This window comes from Rhamphochromis longiceps, linkage group LG4 (genome assembly GCF_057381845.1).
Source record: "Rhamphochromis longiceps isolate RC_006_pf linkage group LG4, R_longiceps_female_GT1.1, whole genome shotgun sequence".
Taxonomy (NCBI): Eukaryota; Metazoa; Chordata; class Actinopteri; order Cichliformes; family Cichlidae; genus Rhamphochromis; species Rhamphochromis longiceps.
In genome coordinates, this window is record NC_140560.1 from 24,769,184 (window position 1) to 24,789,647 (window position 20,464).

A 20,464-nucleotide genomic window follows, 5' to 3' on the forward strand; every position below is an offset into this window, starting at 1 on the left:
GACAGAGTTATCAGTACACTGTGGTTATAGAGGAACAGTACTCAGAAAGTCTGTGGTATTTTTAAGATTCTCCTTCTTACTTTGAAGTCTCTCCATATACATCTGATCTTCTGCACATCGCCACTCCCAGTGTACTCTGAGATTCTAGGGGTTGAGGGGTTGAGGTCATTTTTACCTAAAACTCAGCCCTTTCTAAAATGTCATACCTCAAAAATAGATACACTTATTGTGAAGAAAATAAAAGTATCCCATAACCATATAACACATGATGAGTCTGGATATGGAATGTTATGACAACTTCACTCATTGGCAAAGGCGAGGCAGTATTTCTGTTAATGAATTTCTTTTAATTAAAATAGCAGTCTGTAAATGGTCTTTTTGCATCATCAACATCCCTATTAACATAATCACTTTGCCATTTATGGAGTCAGTTGTCAACAAGTGTTCAACTTAAAGAGTGATTTCCACCAGGTGTGGTTACTTGTGTGTTTAGCACATCATGCTGTGTGACAGTATACAATCTAGGACAGCTAATGAGGTCTTAGCTGTAATTTTAAGGCTACCTGAAAAGTAACAAAAGTTGCAAATGGTCATTTAGCATGTTTCATAAGAAGATTTTCCTATTTTTATGTAGTTGCATTGGCTAAATATGCATTCATATTTAGGATCATTGTCCTGCTGAATGAGGAAATGTTTTCAGGGCATTTTTGTGAATTTGTGTACATAGAATATTCTTCAATTGCACTCATGCTATTTAAAAAGGTATGCATCTGGCCAACCATCAAACAAGCTTTCAGCCACAATGTGAAGACGATTGAAACCTGATATTACATTTCCTTATTTCCACAGAGGAATACACCCCAAAAAAGCAATCAGGATTGGAAATTGATCACAGAAACCTTAACTGGAATGCCTCCAAAAGCTATTATTTCATCTAAGAAAGGTAAACATGTTGACTTATGTTTTAGTCCTCAGCCAGCTAGTTTTTTTCCTCTCTTTCTTGCTATTTCCTGTTACTGCTAGACATTTTTTCCCATTTTTTTTCCCGGGTCACTACAGCGGCATTTTCCCCCCAATGAGCTCATCCAGTCTTCACAGCTTTATGTGTGGTGTTGAGTTCTGATTCAAAGCAGGTCTGTGAAAGAATAATATTGCTGTTTAATCCCCTTCTCCACCTCTGCACATTCTCCATCCTACAGAACCATAGGAGTGTGCCAACAATAGCACCCCTCCCTTCTTCCTTCACTCCCCGCCACCTACTCTGCTCTCTCCCAGATAAAGTCAGCGGAATGGGTGGCAGGTGTTTGGGTAAAACACCATGTCCACGGGATAGGAAGTATGGGCATGACTTGGCTCAAAAGAATTCAAGTATTGTGGACCAAATGGGAATGTGTATGCAGACAGATACATTGCTGTCATCTGCAAATTACTTACTGTTAAGTTTCAATTCTAGAAACACCATATTAAAATATATCACAAGTGTGAATATTCCATTAGAAAAAAAACGTGTTGAAAGGTATCACTGGGCTTTGACTGTTTTGCTTAGCTAAATTAATTTCCTCCAGGTGCGCTAGTGGAGCTCGGCAAGAGAAGCATGGAGTTCTTTGTTTTCAAAATCTGTTCAACTGCACTTTTACAGCAATAGCAGCACCGCTCCAGGTTCACTTAAGTTTGGCAAAGCCCTAAAAGATCGACTGTGACAAGAGAACAGACCATTTGTCACCTGTTGCTGCTCTAAGTCACGATCCAGTCTGCATCAGTGCTGAGCCCATTACACATGCCGTCTAACAACAGTTACCTGTTGTTTACTTTTGCTTTTAATAGAATGGCATTGAGAATAAGTGACATCTGTGCAACCTCGGTTTCAGATAAAACAATCGCATAAAGATGCTCTTTGGATTAAAAGGCTTTTACAGTTTCCCTTCATTCACATTGTTCGAATGTCCTGGCACTGTGAAACGGAACAGTTTGCTCTTCACTGTCATAGGGAAAACCCAGCATAGCTCGAGAATGAAGTGAACTGTTTTGAAAAAAACAGACTCACACGCTCTTTTCCCCTTTAGTTTGATGAATATTCTTTCTCAGGATCATTTTTCATCTGATACAAAGACTCAGGTTTGTCAGAGACTCCAAGGTCTGTGATGTCATTGTTTTTGTGGTCAAGAAAAGAAAGGGGAAATGAGGAGAGTGAGTTCACCATGACCTGTGCTTGTCCTGGAGCCTAATACTTTGGTTGGGGGTTTGGGGCTGGGAGACAGGGAGAGGGGTCAGCCCTGGCAGCGTCATGATCTACTCAGCTCTTGGCTCTTTCATCACAGATTAGTCATGATCCATGTTACCTAAAAGAAGAACTCTTGATGCCTTTCGGTTTTTTCTCCTTACTTCACTTCCAAGTCTGTGCTTTCCCACTTGCGGAGCTTGATCTCTTGATCCATGTTTGCCATTTCAACTACTTTACTACTTTACCCTCCGTCAGATTTGAAGGTGTTGTGAGAATATGGAGATTGACCACAGCTGGAGAAGTAGGCTAAGGTTTTGGGAGATAACAAGAGTATGTGGACATTAGCTGGATTTACAGAGATGAAATTTAAGGAGGGCATGGCCTTTTGTCCAGTGATTATATTCATCGTGTTTGTACAACTGTCAGGAATGTTTATGAGGATTCCACTAATCTGCTAAATCTCTTTTAGTATTGTACTCTTACTGATGCACACCCAGGCACAAACACTCACAGAGTCACACACCTTTTACTCATACCTGCTACCATCAACAACATAACAGCCGTTACCTTTTGTTTTACCCCCCATCCCTCCTGTCTTTCCCTTCTCACCCTATTGCTTTCCTTTGCTTTCCTCTGCTCTCTGCCTTTCCGTGACTTGCTGTCATTAATCTTCCCTCACTAGGGGCAGAAACTTGACTGTGTGCCAGGAAGCGTTCATACAAAGCCAAGACAGCAATCCAAAAACAGAGCCGCTTTTCTTGTTTCCAGAGCACCACGAAGCTCACACTCATGCTGCCGCGGCCCTCGGGGCAGCACTTCTCCACACAGCAGCTGTAAGTGCCCTTAAACATTCACACCGAGCTTAACAATATTTCTGTATACACATGCAGGTTGCCACGTATGAGGTGCATACCTTTTTGTCACAGTCACTCATGATTCTTTTAATCCATGTCCATTGTGATGAGTATGATTTTGGTTCTATGCATTTCTCAGTCAAATATTTCAGCAGACTTTGTCCACTGATGCACTTCGATCTATGTCCTTTTTTTTGCTTCACTCATCTGTACTTGTAATCATAATTTACCTTCAGCCACCAGGAAGGGAAAATAATTATAGCTACTCCAAGAACATGAGTCAACTTCTGTTGACATTTCAGTGTGATGTTATCAAACTCCGCACACCTATATAACATAATAACAGGTTTACAGGAATGAACACTCAATGCAAAAATGCAATTCCTTCTCAGCATAGTCCTACAATAATAATTAAGCTTTATTCAACATCTCATGTTTAACGCTTGATCCCTGCATATTCGGTTGTTTGCATTTATATTTAAGATTAAAATGAGTATGCCTTATTTGTGTTCTGTATTTTTCAGCCAGTGATGACCAGTCTGGGAGGTGAGCCAGAGTTCACCTGGCTGACTGGGGTTTAGTAGGTAAACCAATCCTTGACATCATCCTCAGTGTGTTGGCAGCAGACTCTGGACTTTGTGTCACAGGTGGTAATTGTGCATTGCAATGCTTGGGAGAAGAATGAGTTGTAATTTCAATGTTTGCCCCTAATAAAAATGCAGATCCTTCACCATCATAAAGAGCTACTGTGAGGTTTATAGTCCATTGTAAGCACTATAAATGCCAGCCAGTAGAAAGAGGTGAGACACCCAATGTTTGTTCTGCGTGTGTGTGTCTAATATATATTGTATATCAGTGGCTTACTCTCGCTTATGTATACATCATCCCTTTCTTTATTAATTTATTACAACCCAAACCTCTAAACCTACACCCACTGATTCCTAAATTATTGTGAGTGATGATACTGTGACCTCCACATTGTTGCAGTATCTCATCTTTCAAAAGTAGTGCCCCATTCAGCCCCTATAAACCACACACACACCAAAACACACGCATACTTTACTTCTTAGAATATATCATCCAACCTTTACAACCCACCACCACATACTACTTAACTTGCCCACTTCTCTTTACCCTTAGATCTGTTTTCCCCTCAAACCCACATTATCTCGCAATATGGTTGCGCAGTTAAGTGCTGAGGGTGTATTTCAGATTGTGGGAAATATATACAATGCTGCCACAGATAGGGTTTAGTTGTGCTTTGGCCCTGGTGTTATGTTTCTCTTAAAGTGTCTTTTTCTCTAACACTTTGATAGCTATCTGAAAGACAGGATTTTATAAGTTTAGAGTTCATAAAAACAAAGACGCATTCATTTTATATGCAAATGCACAACATCGCTAAGGTTGATGTAGACAGGGTCTGTTATCTTATGAGTCAGAAGTGTCGCTTTGTTCTTTTGTTGTATTTAAATTTGACGTGCATCGGTGGATTAATTCATTCTTTTTAAACTCTCTCCGGACTTTGAATGTGCTAAAAAACACTTATTTCAAGAACGACTACAGCATAAAATCAATTTCAAGCACGTTGAAAGCTGCCGAGGACTCTTTCTCTGTTGGGGTTCTGAATATAGATTTAAGGGGCATACGTGTTAGAGGCACATAATGGTTTAAACAGAAATCAGGGGACACTGTATCTACCCAGGGGGAGGGAGAGTATGCTTTTACTCGTGGACTGTGATGATCCTCATGTGTGCACTGAGTCGTATACAGTAAGCGTGATATATCACACAAATTATTGCTACTTGACTTCTTAAATGCAAAGATAACACAAACCCTATGTAATTATTTCTTGAAAGGTGGGCTTGCAAATGAAAACCTTCAAATTGTTCAAACAGAACTTCCTTCTCTCTGTGTTTCATCTCTTCTGGCTAAAGCCAACAGTCAGTCACTCATATTTCCCTGTATTTGCCTGCAGGGAGAACACATTAACCTGCCTCTGCTGTCACGCTAGCTTACAGTTGTGTGAGTCAGCGTCAGCAAGTGAAATTGGACCTCGGCATACCATTCTCACACATCAAAGGCGCATGCTAAAGTGACTCCATACGCTGAGCCTCCGTGGCATGGTGTACACAGGACTCAAAAGAACCAGTCGGGAAAGAAAACAAAATGTTCTGAGGTCATTCAGTTTGCGGGAACCAAAAGGGGACAAGGGTGACAAAATAAGAGCTAAAGCTAATTATACTGATACAGTAAATCATAGTAAATGTTTACTTTTATTTTGAAGTGGTTGTTAAGATATATTTACGATTCAGAGCAAGAGGCCATGTTCCTTTTAAATCAGTAATGCGAAATATAGTATAAGAAAGTGGTGATTATGTCATAACAAAAATGAAATATGGCTTTCTAATTTTTGGTAGTTGGAAATCAACTCTTTTTAGGGTTTTTTTTTCTGAAAATATGCACCAATGATGACAATCACAACACACTTTTTGCTTTTTATTGTTGATTATTTTTTTGTATTCAGAGGTGCTTTGCCAATGTGCTTCTTTTCTTCTGCTGGAGCGTGCCAGAAAGCAGTCATTATCGTCCAACACAACCCTGTTATTAGATGACTGGCTTGTGGGGAAGACTGTTTGCAAACAGCTGCCTGACGTGACCAGAGAGAAAGTGACACAGACAAACAAGACAGCAACAGAACACCCTGAAATTTGCCTTTGTGACAGCTTTCTCTATTAATAAAACATTGGAAAAAGTAGAAGTGCAGCACTCACCAAATTTAACAAAAAAAGAGAGAACTTTGATAGCAGCTTTCATTTGCGTGACTTTCTGTCAAAATTGCATTAGCCTTCTAACTTCTCAAAAAAGCACAGTTTGTATTATTGGCTAATTTTATGGATACATACTGAAATATTTCCCACATGATGCGGGTAATGAAAGGGAACAATGGTTCCTTGAGGTGCCATGTGGTACACATTTACAGAGAAAACTTGTTTCACTGTTTAGTTACCACTTTGTTGGTCTCCCTCCAAGCACACCTTGGGGTGTGAAGAAGGACAATACAGCCCTTTCACAGCTCTGACCCAACCATCACACCTATCCAGGACGGGGACAAAAGCAATTGTTTGCAATGAAAGCAGAGAGAGAGACAGAAATGAACTCAATATGAAACAATGGACTCAGATGGCAAAAAATATTACACAGTTTAAGTTACAGGAAAGGTGGTGGATTGTAAAAATGTGTGGGAAATTGAGAATTTCTGATATTTTCCTTTAGAGTGTTTGTGCCGTATTCAGTGGTCCAGTGACAAGCAGCTGTGGCTGTAAGAAATATCTATTTAGTCCCCTGCACCAATTGCTTCATATCCCCTATCAAACAACCCCTTTGTGTCACTGTTTCGTCCAAGCACAGTGAAACAGTGAGCTGCATTGACGAGATGCAGACAGATTATCTTGTTTGAATGGCTTTTCCAGAGCAGCAGAAAGGCCAGAACAACAATAGGTAACTTGTTGTAGGCACAACAAATCTAATATTCATTTAACATAGCCTTGTTGTACGCTACCCGTGGGGGCTGCTCAAGCTGGTACAGTAACTGTTTGTATTTGCATAATACACTTCACCTCTGCAGGGCTACTAATTGGGCTGGTTGGAGGGAGCCAAAAGCCCCTGATGAAAGAGAGCAGCAGGCACAGTGATCACAGGAGACAACAATGAAGGGATTGAAATAATTTATTTTGTGGCTGTATGGGACTGTCTTTTCCTCTCTGACAGTCTGACTTTCCCAAATACAAAAAAGAGCAGACAGGGGTTGCCTCACAGCATGAAGGTCCCGGGATCAAATTCACCTGTTGGCTGCGGCTGTTCTGTGTGAAGCTTGTGGGTTCTTCCTGGATATGTTTGCCTCCTCCCAAAGCCGTAGCCATGCATGGGGTTGTTTAACTGGTCATTCTAAATTGAGCGTAGGTGTCAGTGTGATTGGTTGTGTGGTCCAGGGTGCACCCCACCTTTTACTGCTATGACAGCAGTAAAATGCTGCGATGCTGAATTGGATCAGGAGAAAAAAAACTGATAGATGGAGGCAGGACTCATGTATTACATTTATTTATCAATTAATCTGAGAGAATCCTGAATCTTTGTTCATATATGATCTAAGCATACTGGAGAACAGCGATGTGTATATGCAGTTGTCTCTCATGTGTGAACTTTGCAAGCACTTTTGGGTTTGTTACTACGCAGCATGTGAGTATGTGTACAGACATGCACGTTTGTGTGGGTTTCGCATTGTGTGTGTGTGTGTGTGTGTGTGTGTGTCCTTGACATGATAAAACGATTCTCCTTTTCTCTTGCATTCATTTTCAGTGATTTCAGCTCTATTTGATGCTGCTAACATTGGCACAGAGGTTTTGGTTTTCCCCTGCTTAGCCATGACGGTCATTAATCATGGATCTTCGTGTATCGGAACCTGACAGGACTTTTCATTGCTTCACAGTTTGTGGTGAAGTGCAGCTCAAAGGAAGTGCGTGACTGAGGTTGGCAGTAGTACTAGAGCTTGAGTCTGCAGACCAGATTTCGACTTGTTTTATTACCTTCCCCAGGAGTTTAAGTGTTGGATCATAATCATTCACGCACACACCAATAAATATTTTGGAAGTTATTCACACATATTTTTGTATGTCAGTAAAAGCTGTACCAAAACTATGTACAACACCTGAAACAGAAAATTGAAGGTTACACAAGTTGAAAGCGGTTAAAACAGTATAATCTCTTTCTGATTTAAATCAGTGAGAAATCCTTTTTTTCCCCCCTTTTCTCACATTTTGGATTGTCAAATCATATCACGATGGTGGTGCTCAGTAGCATTGCCACCTCACAGAAAGCAGGCTCTGGGCTGTGTTTTCATTTTCCCCTCACTGACCGTACACACTTTTTAAGTTAATCTAAACTGTCAGTAGATGTGGTTTTCTGTCTCTCTTTTATCCCTATGATGGGCTGGAAACGTATCCAGGGTGTACCCCCACCAATGAAGATTATTTTCTAGTGTGCCAAAGGTAATTTTGTTGGTATCGATATTACCAGAAGTGACAGCAGAGCTGGCATGTTCTCATCTTATGAGTCTGTGACAAAATGCGGTTCTTGGAGCACCGACTATCGTGGAAACTAGCAGAAAGGCAGTTTTGCGTAACCTGGCTGGCAAGCTTTAGCATATGGTGCCAACTCTAAGGGATGCAGTCATGGGATGTGACATGCATGTAGTTGGCAATGAAATATTAAATATTAAGTGCTTGTATATTACTATCTAACCTTAGATAAATTCTTGAAAGCTGCAGGCAGAACCATCTAAGAGCCTAGACTACTCTCAGGAGGATCTTGGGGTTTTGTGTCTTGCCCAAGTAAACTTCAACACACCAACCCCGTGTTTATCGGTCTCCGGTATCTGAGACTTTGTTGTGGCCAGTGTGATTCCAGGAGGAATTCTAGTTTTGATTCTGGCAACATTAACTTGAATTAAAAAAGCAAATTTACTGAAATAAGTCTTGTTGGTTTTGTCCATAACTTTGAATTGAATTGAATCTTAATTTTGAACATGTTAAAAAGAAATACAAGCACATAGAAATAAAAAAGAGACAAACTTCATGTAATGTAACACAATATTGCAGGACAAACTGGTTAAAAAAACAAATACAACAAACAGGAAGGAACAACACAGACAAAGGAGACGAACGTTCAGTAACAAAAAACGTGTGTGTAAAGTGTTTGTGAAACTGAATGTTCAGAGTCAATCAGATATTCAACCAGTTTCTCGAGCAACAGAAGGAAACTTCATGTCCTCTATAGGAAACAGGTGCTGAGTCAGTAAGGAGAGGAATTTCAGAAGAATGGGGAGGGAAAGGTAGCGTGTCAGAGGGTGCATGAGCGAGAGACTGAGAATGAGAGGTGTGTGGTAAGTGTGTGTAAAAGAGAGTGTGAGTAAGCCTTGGAGCTGAGGAAAGAACAAGGGGAGGAGACTCTCCGGGGATTGCGTGCGGACATCAAATGTTTACCTGTAACAAAGAGAAAGGGGAAGGTGTAGAAGGCAAAAAAGGAGAGGAAAAAAAGGCCGTGGTTTACAGGGGTGGGCGGGGACCCAAAGCCTAAAGCATGAGCTTCGCACGCAACTTAACAATACTACCTTTATGAAGACTGTATTTCATTAGTCAGTGAGCACACACACACTCACATGAGATAGCGTTGGTGTTATACATGCCCACAAGCACACACCGACACAAGTCGAGGAATTTAACAGGAATAGATAAGTGGTGGCATTTACACTGCAGCTCTCCTTGTCACACAATGGAAAAGGTTAAGGAAGATCAAAGGCACTTAGATTATTTTAAGGCAAACATGGGCTTTTTTTAACAACAAATGGGACAAAATAACTGATGCCATCTGTGGAACAGCTGGAGTTTCTGTTTGGCAGAGATATTTACTTGCGACTGTCCAAGCTCAACCCAGAACTTCTCAAAGCAGATGTTTAGCATTCCCACACATTCCAGACCCTCCCCATAGTTACCCTGTTCATTTCTTTCCCTCTATAATTGCCCAACAAATCACAACAAAATGAGAGACAGCTTTTGTTGCTGAAAGTACAGAGAGTGTCAGTAATTCACCAATAGGCGACCCCCCTTTTACTTTCTTTGGGGGTCTCTCTCAATCTGCAATCTACAGTATCTGCATGACTCTCCGTGTCAAAATTGCCTTATCTGCAACGAGAATAAAAAGGCTGGAAAAACATGGGTTGGCGTAGAACTGATAATAGATTACTATCAACAGTCACGTCATGTATTTACATTGTGTGCTCTCAATTATAGACCCTTAAAGTGACACCTCTGAATAATCTCTCTACGAATAACATTCACACCTATTAAGACATGTTTTTTTTCTTTTTTTTTTTACCATTTATATTATTATGACAGTGTGTTGTATATTCCCCTTCATAATACTGCACATACAAAATATCCTCAACACAATTAGAACTTTTACAAAATCCAACATTTCAACTTTTTGGATATAATAATATCAGGGGACTTCTCATAATCTCTTTTTTTTTTTTTTTTTTTTTTTTTTCTTTTTTGGCCTGTCCCGTTTGGCTCTTTTGCCATCAGAATTGTTGTCTAAAGGCAAAGAAAGATGCCCAACGGATTTACTTTACCAAACTGACCATCCCAGCCTTGCCGTAATGGTCCATTTGATTCACCTTTTATTGTTTATTTTATTTTCACTTACTGAATACGGGACAGACTTGACTGGGGGAAAGAAGGGGAGAAAGAAAGAGGGAAAGAGAAACAGCTGAGAAGAGGGACGGGGGAGAAGGGCAAAAGACAAAAACCAACAGAACGGGCAGAGAAAAAAAAATGCATATATCAATCACCTGGATCACCTGCTGAGAAAGAAAAAAGAAAGCAAGCAGAAGAGAACAAGAGTAATAGAATAAACAACATCACAATGATATATGGGAATATGACAGTAAATACTAAATGTTAAACATTATTGTGCAGCACATAAGATCAACAGAACACAGTGTGCTTTGAGGTAGGAGCCAAAAAGGGTGTAGTTTGCGGATGTGATCACCCGTGTGTACACCTGTGAGCATGGACGCGCTTGTTTTTTGTTTTTTAAAAGGTTCCTTCATGTAATGATCTGCTAGAGGGTGTGGGGGGGGCACAGCCCCGTCCTCCAGGGCATGAAGCAGGTGTGGATGAGATCAAAACTCCAGACATCCAGAGGCCCCCAGAACACAAGAGACCAAGGAAGACCAACAGAGGGGCAGCTGCGCCACTGTCCCGGAAAGAGCTGAGGAGAGTCCCAGATGAGGGCTCACTCAGCAGCCGCGGAGCAGAAGCCAGGGGGAGTTGCAGTGACGCGCCCGTGAGCTCCGCCGGCAGCCAGCTGCGCCTGAGTGACTGAGCCCCAGGCCGAGAGGCCGGGGGCACCCCACCTCCGAAGTGGCCCGAGCGAGCCCCAGGCTCCAGGCCCCGATAAGCGGCCGCCAAGGAGTGAGCCGGTGTGTACCTGGACGCCCACCCCCGGACACAAAGAACCACCAACGCACCGATGTCTGAGGGGGTCCGCCACTGGCAGGGGAAGTGGTGGTAGGGGGAGATAGGCCTCCAAACCTTGGAGGGCCTGAGATGTCCCCAGAGAGGTGGCGCCTGACACCCAACCTGACATATAGACACAGACATACAGGCACACATATCAGGGGACTTCAATCATGCCTCACTGGACTCCACACTGCCCACCTTCACCCAGTATGTGACCTGCCCAACCAGAGTCAATAAAACACTGGACTTACTGTATGCCAATGCAGAAGAGGCATACAGTTCATCACCTCTCCCTCCCCTGGGCAGATCTGATCACAACCTGGTGCACCTTGTCCCTGTGTATGAGCCCTTAGTGCGCAGGGAGCCACCAGCCACCCGCACAGTACAGAGATGGTCAGAGGAGAGCGAGGAGGCTCTTAAGGATTGTTTTGAGTTGACTGTGTGGGAGGTGATTTGTGATGACCACGGTGAGGACATCGACAGCCTTACTACATGCATTACTGACTATATAAACTTCTGTGTGGATAACACTGTACCTACCAGGACTGTACGGTGTTTCTCCAACAACAAACCTTGGATTACCCCAGAAATTAAAACCGTCCTCAAGCAGAAGAGGAGGGCCTTCAAATCCAGAGACAAAGAGGAGTTGAAAAGGGTGCAGAGAGAGCTGAGGGGACTGATAAGGAATGGGAAGGAGAGCTACAGGCAGAAGATGGAGAACCAGCTTCAACAAAACAACGTTGGTGAAGTCTGGAGAGGCCTCAGAACCATCTCGGGCCACAAACAGCAGAACTCTCTGCCTGGGAGGGATGTGAGATGGGCAAATGAACTGAATCATTTCTTCAACAGATTTGACTCAGCCATGAGGCAGTCTGCAACATCGGCTGCAGACTCACCCACCCCCACTGCTGCTGTTCCACCTCAGACACTTCACACCTCCTCTATTCACCCTGCTCACTCCCCCCCACCCCCAACAACAGCATCCAATACACACTCAACACAAGGCTCCAGCCTGTCTCTCTCAACCACCCAGGTTAGGAGGGAACTGAGGAGGATTAATGGCAAGAAGGCAGCGGGTCCAGATGGCATCAGCTCGAGGGTCGTCAGGTCCTGCGCGGACCAACTGTGTGGGGTGATGGAGCACCTCTTCAACCTGAGCCTGAGGTTGGGAAGAGTTCCACAGCTCTGGAAAACCTCCTGTGTTGTACCAGTGCCAAAGACTTCACGCCCCAAGGACCTCAACAGCTACAGGCCGGTGGCTCTGACATCCCACCTGATGAAGACCCTGGAGCGGTTGGTCCTGGCTCAGCTTCGGCGCCTAATAAGCTCATCACTGGACCCACTTCAGTTTGCCTACCAGCCTGGCATTGGAGCGGATGATGCCGTCATTCACCTCCTACATCGTTCCCTCGCTCACCTGGAGACCGCTGGAAGCACTGTGAGAATCATGTTCTTTGATTTCTCCAGTGCCTTCAACACCATTCTTCCCTCGGTTCTAAAGGACAAGCTGGTGAACTCTGGAGTGGACCATCACCTCACTACCTGGATCCTGGACTACCTCACCGACCGACCACAGTATGTGAGGACTCAGGGCTGTGTGTCGGACAGGGTCGTCTGCAGTACGGGGGCCCCACAGGGAACGGTTCTGGCTCCGTTCCTCTTCACCATCTACACTGCAGACTTCTCCCACAATTCCACCCAGTGCTTCCTGCAGAAGTTCTCTGATGACTCTGCAATAGTCGGCCTCATCACTGATGGGGACGACAAGGAGTACAGAGGTCTGACCCAAGACTTTGTGGACTGGTGCCAGCTGAACTACCTCCAGATCAACGCCAGTAAAACCAAGGAACTGGTGGTAGACTTCCGCAGGCACAAGCATTCTCCACTGCAACCACTGAACATCCAAGGTATGGACATTGAGGCTGTGGACAGCTACAGGTACCTTGGTGTTCATCTGAACAATAGACTGGACTGGACTCATAACTCAGACGCCCTCTACAGGAAAGGGCAGAGCAGGCTGTACCTGCTGCGGAGACTCAGGTCGTTTGGAGTGGAGGGCCCACTCCTGAAGAAATTCTATGACTCTGTTGTGGCTTCTGCTATCTTTTATGGTGTGGTCTGCTGGGGCGGCAGCATCTCTGCTGGGGACAGGAAGAGACTGAACAGGGTGATCCGAAGGGCCAGCTCTGTTCTAGGATGCCCTCTGGACCCAGTGGAGGTGGTGAGTGACAGGAGAATGGCGGCTAAGCTGTCATCCCTGTTGGACAACGTCTCCCACCCCATGCAGCAGACTGTGACAGCACTGAGCAGCTCCTTCAGTGGGAGACTGCGGCACCCACGGTGTGGGACGGAGAGATTTCGCAGGTCTTTCCTCCCCACTGCTGTCAGACTCCATAATAAAGACTTTAACTGATCAAGCACACACATCCATACATATGCAATAATACTAAGTGCAATAATCCTTTCTGTCATCGTTGTATTTTTACTCAGTTGTATATAGTATTTGTATTTGTATTCTATTTTTATCTTATTGTATATTTATTTTATTTTATTCTACTGTATATAGTATTTTATTTTATTCTATTCTGTACAGTTGTGTACTGTATTTATTCTTATTGTATTCTAATTTTTGCCTCATAACTTTTGCACTGTCCACTTCCTGCTGTGACAAAACAAATTTCCCACATGTGGGACTAATAAAGGTTATCTTATCTTATCTTATCTTATAAAAAAATCTGTCAGTCACTGCTCTGATTGGCAACTTGCGTGTAAAAGGCAGAGTTGTTGGGATTTAGCTCAGGGCGCCTGCGGTCAGCGCAATATGTGTACTGTAAATAATTTGGCTGTGTATCTCGTGTGATTGTGTGAGCAGGGAGGGAGAGACGGGCAAGCGAGCTATGCACACACTGGGATCAGGGCTTCCTCTCCTGCGAGTATCAGCAGTCAGAGCGCAAGGTACAATAGGGAGCATTGTTCACCTGGCAGGCCCCTGCTTGCCGACTCCCCCTCCATACCTGAGCACAGAGACAGGTGTATTTCTCCTAGTCACGCATAGCCCTGCCACACTCCCAGCTGCCTACACACTGCTTGCACCAAAATCTACCCCCCTGACCCCTCCCCACACACACAGACATTTAGAAAAGCATCCAGAGGAAAAATTTAAAAAAAGGCTTCATATGCTTATTCTCCAACTAGAGGTGTAAACTTACTCATAGTATTTCCCCTATTTGAACAATTTTAGCCTCACCTTCATTTTTTCCTGTTTAAAATTTTAAACTTCATGAGGGCTCTTTGTAGAGTCACCAAGCCAGAACTCATGCTCCTTGAAATGCATGCACAGGTATGCAGCTGCATGCTCCTTGGTGCTTAGTGTGTTCATAATTAGAGCTATAAATTTAGGTTTTTATAGACTAAGATTTGCTCTTTGACATAGAAACCCAATAAACCAAGACACCTGCAATGGTCAAACTATGCTACACGCCAGCAAGGGTGTGTTTCTCCGAATAAATTCCGCCTGTGTCCAGTGAAAGACTGAATGAGTCATATAGGCTACATGTCAGTGGTTCTGTAAGCCTAGTCCAGGCCAAAACTTCATTTAATTTCTCCTCAAGTGAGAAAACTTGGTTGGGTAAACACTGGAACTCCAGTTACAGTTTGACATCTTAATGCAAGATGAGATGGGAAAGGCTTGAGCGAACTGATTTACTAAAATCTTTACGGTTAGCATCAATCAAATGAGGGGGTTTGAGGGGGATTGTGCCATTGATTACATGGTTTTCTTTGAAAGGCTCTCTCTTCCATAGATCTGACTCCCTAAGGTGCTGGAAGGAATCCAGCTCTATCAGTCTCATAGCACAAGAGGATTAGCTCTTTATCCTGGGTGATTCTATAGAAAAGAGGTACATGCCACATTGTGTCTCATTATGTAAAACTGGTGAAAGCCATTTTTAGTTTCACATGAGAAATTTTCACCCACTTCAGTGAGAAACCTTGCCTTGACCTCTGTTTTGCTACACTTTGCCCATTCCCACAGGCGTGCCAAAAAAAAAACCAGACGGAAATCTGCATGTTGGCTGTATGTGAAATTACATGAGCTGCCAACATGGAATCTAACCTCATGTTTCCTGGCTGATGTTTACCCAATTAATTCCCAGGCGGATGTAGAAGTAATAACACTCATGAGAAGTGGGAAAGTGAGAAAATAAAGAACGGAAACCTAAGCAGACTAGCAATTTTGTGGTTACCAGAGAAACAGCATATAGTTATTGGGAAATATGTGTCATTGTGCCATCCACCCTGTTATTTCTGTAAGGTCATTACCATCCTTCCCCCTGTCCCCACCTGTGATCCAGCTTATATCCCTCTATAAGAGCAGAGGTATGGCCTTCAGTAATGTCTCTCTTTCAGTCTCATAGGCTCTTCTCTATATCCTGCTGAAGCTTAGGTACTCAGGGTCACATAAGGAAACATTTGTTCCCAGTCTGGTTGAATAGAGCCTTGTGTTGGAAGTAGTCAAAGAGATACAAGGGGATAGGACATCCAAACAGTCCAACACAAGGGCTCTGCTCTGAAGCCCCTCTCTGTCTGAGCTGGGCCAGTAATGAATGTGCTCTAGTCTTAATCACTCTCAGAGCACACACTGGAGATATGACTGACTCAATTGTCCTCGTCTCTATGTTTTCTACGTTGAAAGCAGAAGGTCATGAGGGTCATCGCTTTCAGTAAATATTAGATTTATTTCACCCACTCCAGGTGATGGCGGCCTCGCTTGGCTCCTTTGCCAGTAGATTTCCACATATCATAAGTTTTACACTTGCACGACTGTCTGTGGGTGTACACTCAGTCTCGTTTCCTCTGGATTTTTTTTTTAATGCATTCCTCCTTTTTCCTCCCATCTGTGTGAGAAGCATTCAGCATGGGTTTGTGCTCCCTGGATATGATTATCCTTGTCACACCAATGTGGAAAACATTTGTGTGCACATTAGCACATACCTACAGACGCATGCTGGCGTGAGTGGAGACACGGTGTAGGAGGATGCACACAAGTGAGCATAAACACATTTGCAGGCTGTTGCACAAACAACCTGGAAATCCCACCCGCGCATGCTTTAAGGGGATACACTGAGAAGCAATGCATTTTCATTTGATTTAATACTGCTGTTCAGCTGGCTGCTGGCTTAACATGAAAGCTGGCACACTGTGTTTACATTCATCACATTGTTTTGGATAAGGGATAAACACCTCTTAATTACCCCATGGCAGATAATTGCCTCAACTAATACTTTAATTCAGTCTTGATTAATGATTAATGAGCTACGAGAAAAATTGTGGAAGAAGCGAGGTCGACACAGTGAACCAGATTAAAAAAGTGCAACCCTCCTTTTCTTTCTTTTTTCCTTTCTTCCTTTTTTTTAAAGGAAAGAAAAAAAAACCCTTCACACTGCAGCGGTGGCTTAGGAATGTGAGACAGGAATGCTGTTGAGTTACTATAAAGGGGGTTTGATCACTGAAAACAATGTCTTTGTGTTTTCGTCCCCAGCGCTAGTCACGCAATGCTGTGTGCGCAAACCTCCAGCAACTTTTCAACCCCTGCACACAAGAAAGCCATCAAGTACCTGCAATTGACAGAATCGCGTGCAATTCAGGTACTCCTGGACTGGACTGGATCGCAGCCAAAAGAACAAAGTAAAAAGTGGAATGGAACCGTGCCAGGCCCTGTGTGAATAGGAGTAATGTATGAGGAACGAAAGTATAATAAAGACTGATATAACTTCTACGTGAATATACTTTTTTATTTATTCATGGTTTTTCCCCTTTGGTTTAGGTCAGAGTTTATCAGCTTTACTCCCTTAATCCCAGCTTTGTTGTCACTTATATCCTCTCTGCTGTGTTTTAGTCATAAACACTTCATCCGAGTACTTCTTAAATATGATGAAGTAAAAAACACAACAAAATCACAAATAACAGCAAACATGCATGCAAGCTTTGACTCCACAGTCCACAGTAGAACAGAGAAGAAATGTCCAGCTTTACTTAGCTTCAGCTTATTATAACTAAGTGGGCTCTGTTCTGATTTTGATCTGTGCTCCATTCCCGTGAATCCAGGCCTTGTTTTGAAGTTTGAGAGCGTGATCCCGGCAATACAAGCAAGCCTGGAGGTGGTTAGGACATGAAAGTGAGGTAAGAAAGACAAGAGATTCATTCATGGGAAGGTGATTCAAGGCACCGACATCTCTGTATCTCTGCACAGCTACAGATGATCATTATTACTCACACACACTGCTCACACGCAACCTGGAATGAAACTAACAGGTGATGAACGATTGCAACAGAGATTGTAACAGCTGATATCCATGACAGCTTTACTGATATTTATAGAATAATAATACTAATACTACTACTGCTAATAATAATAATAATGATAATATGATCTAATTTCTAATGCCTGTAACTGTTTTAAAAGTTATTTTAAAACTTTTAAAAGTTTAAAAGTTATTTCACCTTTACTTTGCTTTCATTATTTTAAGGTTAACCTGTGAAATCATTTCATTGCGTTCCGTGTTTTCTTTCTTTCTTTTTTTTGTCTTTAAAAACTGCTTTTAAGGTTTAAACCTGCTGCTGTTTTCCTATTCCAGTTAACTCCACTTACCGTCATGCATTGCGCATCTACGTTTGGTGAAAGCAGCATGTGCTGAGGCGCTCCGCACAAACTATGGCTCAGTGAAGCTGCGGCTCTTGACGAGAGCGCGTCGTGTCAGCAGAGACTCTGGCTGCAGCTGCCGCAGATACCATCATTGCGCTGGACCCTAAGGAGGAATCAGCATCTTCGAAAATAATCGTTCTGATTGCTTTGCTGGATTTGCCTGGGCGTAAATCGTTTAATGCTGGGGCTCTTTGGACGCATTAACGGGATTAATCGCGACATTGACAAACGTGGAGAAGTTATTATTGTTTTGTGTTTTTGTTTAAACGTGATCACGATGATAGCAGCTGATGGATTGAAAACTCCAGCTATGGATCTTTTCGCGTGTTATAAGGAAATGCTGACTTCAGTCTGGGATGAGTTTCTACTCCTGCCACAGATTCAGCTGCTGGACAAGTCTCTTGGGATATTTGGGATACACGCGTGGTCAAGTGCTGACATTTTCATAGATGGTTAATGTTATATGCTGATTTCGGAAATGAAATCTGTATTTGGTGGATTTCTTTTTTTTTTTTTTTGCACAGTTGGATATCTTGGATTATGTTTTGGAAGCTGTGCTCCAGTGGATGTCCAGTGATTTGGATAATATGTGCGCATCTCCTGATTCCGCAGGTATGTGGACAACGTCAATATAAAAACCCCAAAGTATGCTTGACCTATGGAGGTTTGTATTTATGTTATACATTCGCGACGTGACAATGCATTCAGCACTGTCTGCTTTGGCCAAAGGTTCTGTTCTTATCTTCTCAACACACCCACATGGGTGCCCATATCTTCTCTACCAAATTATAATTTATACTGAAATTCTTTTGGAAGTGGACTCATTAGGAACATACTTATACATACAAACACAGAAGGTGTGTTTCTGCTCATTGTCAGTTGGGAGCTGCGTATTTTGACAATGGAAGCCTCGCCAAACTCTCATTAAGTTCACCTGTTCAGTAGGTGAGAACTCTTCTTTATTATTCTCTAACATCACTACATATGCATCTGTAAATGTTAAAGAAGAGGGGAAATGGCTCAATTTAATATTTCACATGCATGTGTTGAGCACAGCCATTGGCTATGCACCTGCACTGCCGGGTGTTCACAGCCTAGAGAGCAATGACCTGTTATAAGTTGTTAAAGACCAGGTGCAGCTGAAATAAATCCACAGTGTGGATACAGTGTTCATAAAAAGGAGCAGGCCCTCCCACCGCTCATACAGTAACTCCATTCAAGGTGAGAGGAAAGTGCTTTGAGCACTATAACGTTGACCTCAGTGGTAGTGGAACACCTGTCAATCATATCTATCTATCTATCTATCTATCTATCTATCTATCTATCTATCTATCTATCTATCTATCTATCTATGTATATATATATATATATATATATATATATATATATGGAATGTAATTGGATTATGTTGAACCTACAGGTCCATGTGATCACCCAACTGATAAACATGCTCAAAATAGCGTGAGATAACCTGCTTTGCAAGTTAGCATGTCCATCTTTTACAAGCCTTGTGTGACTTAACGGCATTGCATTCATAATGGGTGCTGTGTGTGTGTGTGTGTGTGTGTGTGTGTGTGTCTTCCTTCATTTGCTGAAGCCTCCACTTTCACCTGTCTTCATCTTTCAGTACCCAGTCCTCTCAATCCCACGCACTTCTGTAGCAATGAAGAATTTCTCCTGTTGTGGTTGTGGGAGGGCACAGAGCTCCACTATATGTCCGTATACAGCTTAGAGCACCGACTGAGCACCCCTCTGTCCACACACACACACACACACACACACACACACACACACACACACACACACACACACACACACACACACACACACACCACCTCTATTAAAAATCTTCTCCAAACAAGACCCCCTTTCTCCACTGAAGAGCGACCCTCTGTCTAATGCCAAGTGACTCTCATGGCCAGCATTGACGGTGGGACACTTGCTTCACAAAAGGAGCTGAAGTGTCAAATAAACTCGGTCAGAGCCCCCGACACACAAGAATTCCTTTATCTGGCACCCTGGGAGGCAGACAAAGACAGACTTTGTGTCAGTGAGCAGGCCTTGACTAAACACTGGGGCTTTTTTCCCCCTTACTCCTCTTCTCACAACTTCTGCCTCTTCTTCCTCCGCCTCCTTTTGTTATTTAAACGGCAAAGCGGGAGCAATATCTGACCCCGGTTGTCCAGCATCTGTCCTGCGCATGGCCAGCATCACCCCTTTTCCTGTTTAAGCCCATCAAAAAATAAAGATGCTTAAATGGAAGCCCACGAGTGATCGGATAGACATCAAAGCAGCCATGACGCTTCAGCAAGTGTATTTCTTTTTCTGATTCTTTTGTTTATGTTTGTCATAGCTAAAAATAGCAGGAATTTGCTTTCTCTCAGTTTTCTGTCCTGTCATATGATATGTTTGTGGTGAACCACAGCAAAGAACCATATACACACACCGGGGCAAGACTTAACAACCCTGTATTTACTCCAATCAACGTTTCAGGAGGACCTTGTCATCACTGGCAATTGAGTTTCAGCTTCAAGTTGATTTGTGTTGTCGGGAATATAATACGCTAATCTAGTTGTTTCTATTTAGTAAGATGCAGCTGATGTTTATT

At 42.9% G+C, this 20,464-nt stretch overlaps 2 long non-coding RNA genes across 2 annotated transcripts in view; both read left to right on the forward strand.

The window, feature by feature from the left end:
- Nucleotides 1-849: 849 nt before the first annotated feature.
- LOC146671680 (uncharacterized) lies at nt 850-3,794 on the forward strand. The gene is made up of 3 exons (XR_014911609.1): nt 850-943; nt 2,904-3,054; nt 3,600-3,794. It is a non-coding gene; the product is annotated as an uncharacterized LOC146671680 (long non-coding RNA).
- Nucleotides 3,795-17,326: 13,532 nt separating this feature from the next.
- Nucleotides 17,327-20,464, forward strand: part of LOC146671681 (uncharacterized) — a 47,084-nt gene continuing 43,946 nt past the window's right edge. Inside the window, exons 1-2 of the long non-coding RNA XR_014911488.1 lie at nt 17,327-17,465; nt 17,789-18,468. This is a non-coding gene — a long non-coding RNA (uncharacterized LOC146671681). The remainder of the gene's footprint in view (nt 17,466-17,788; nt 18,469-20,464) is intronic.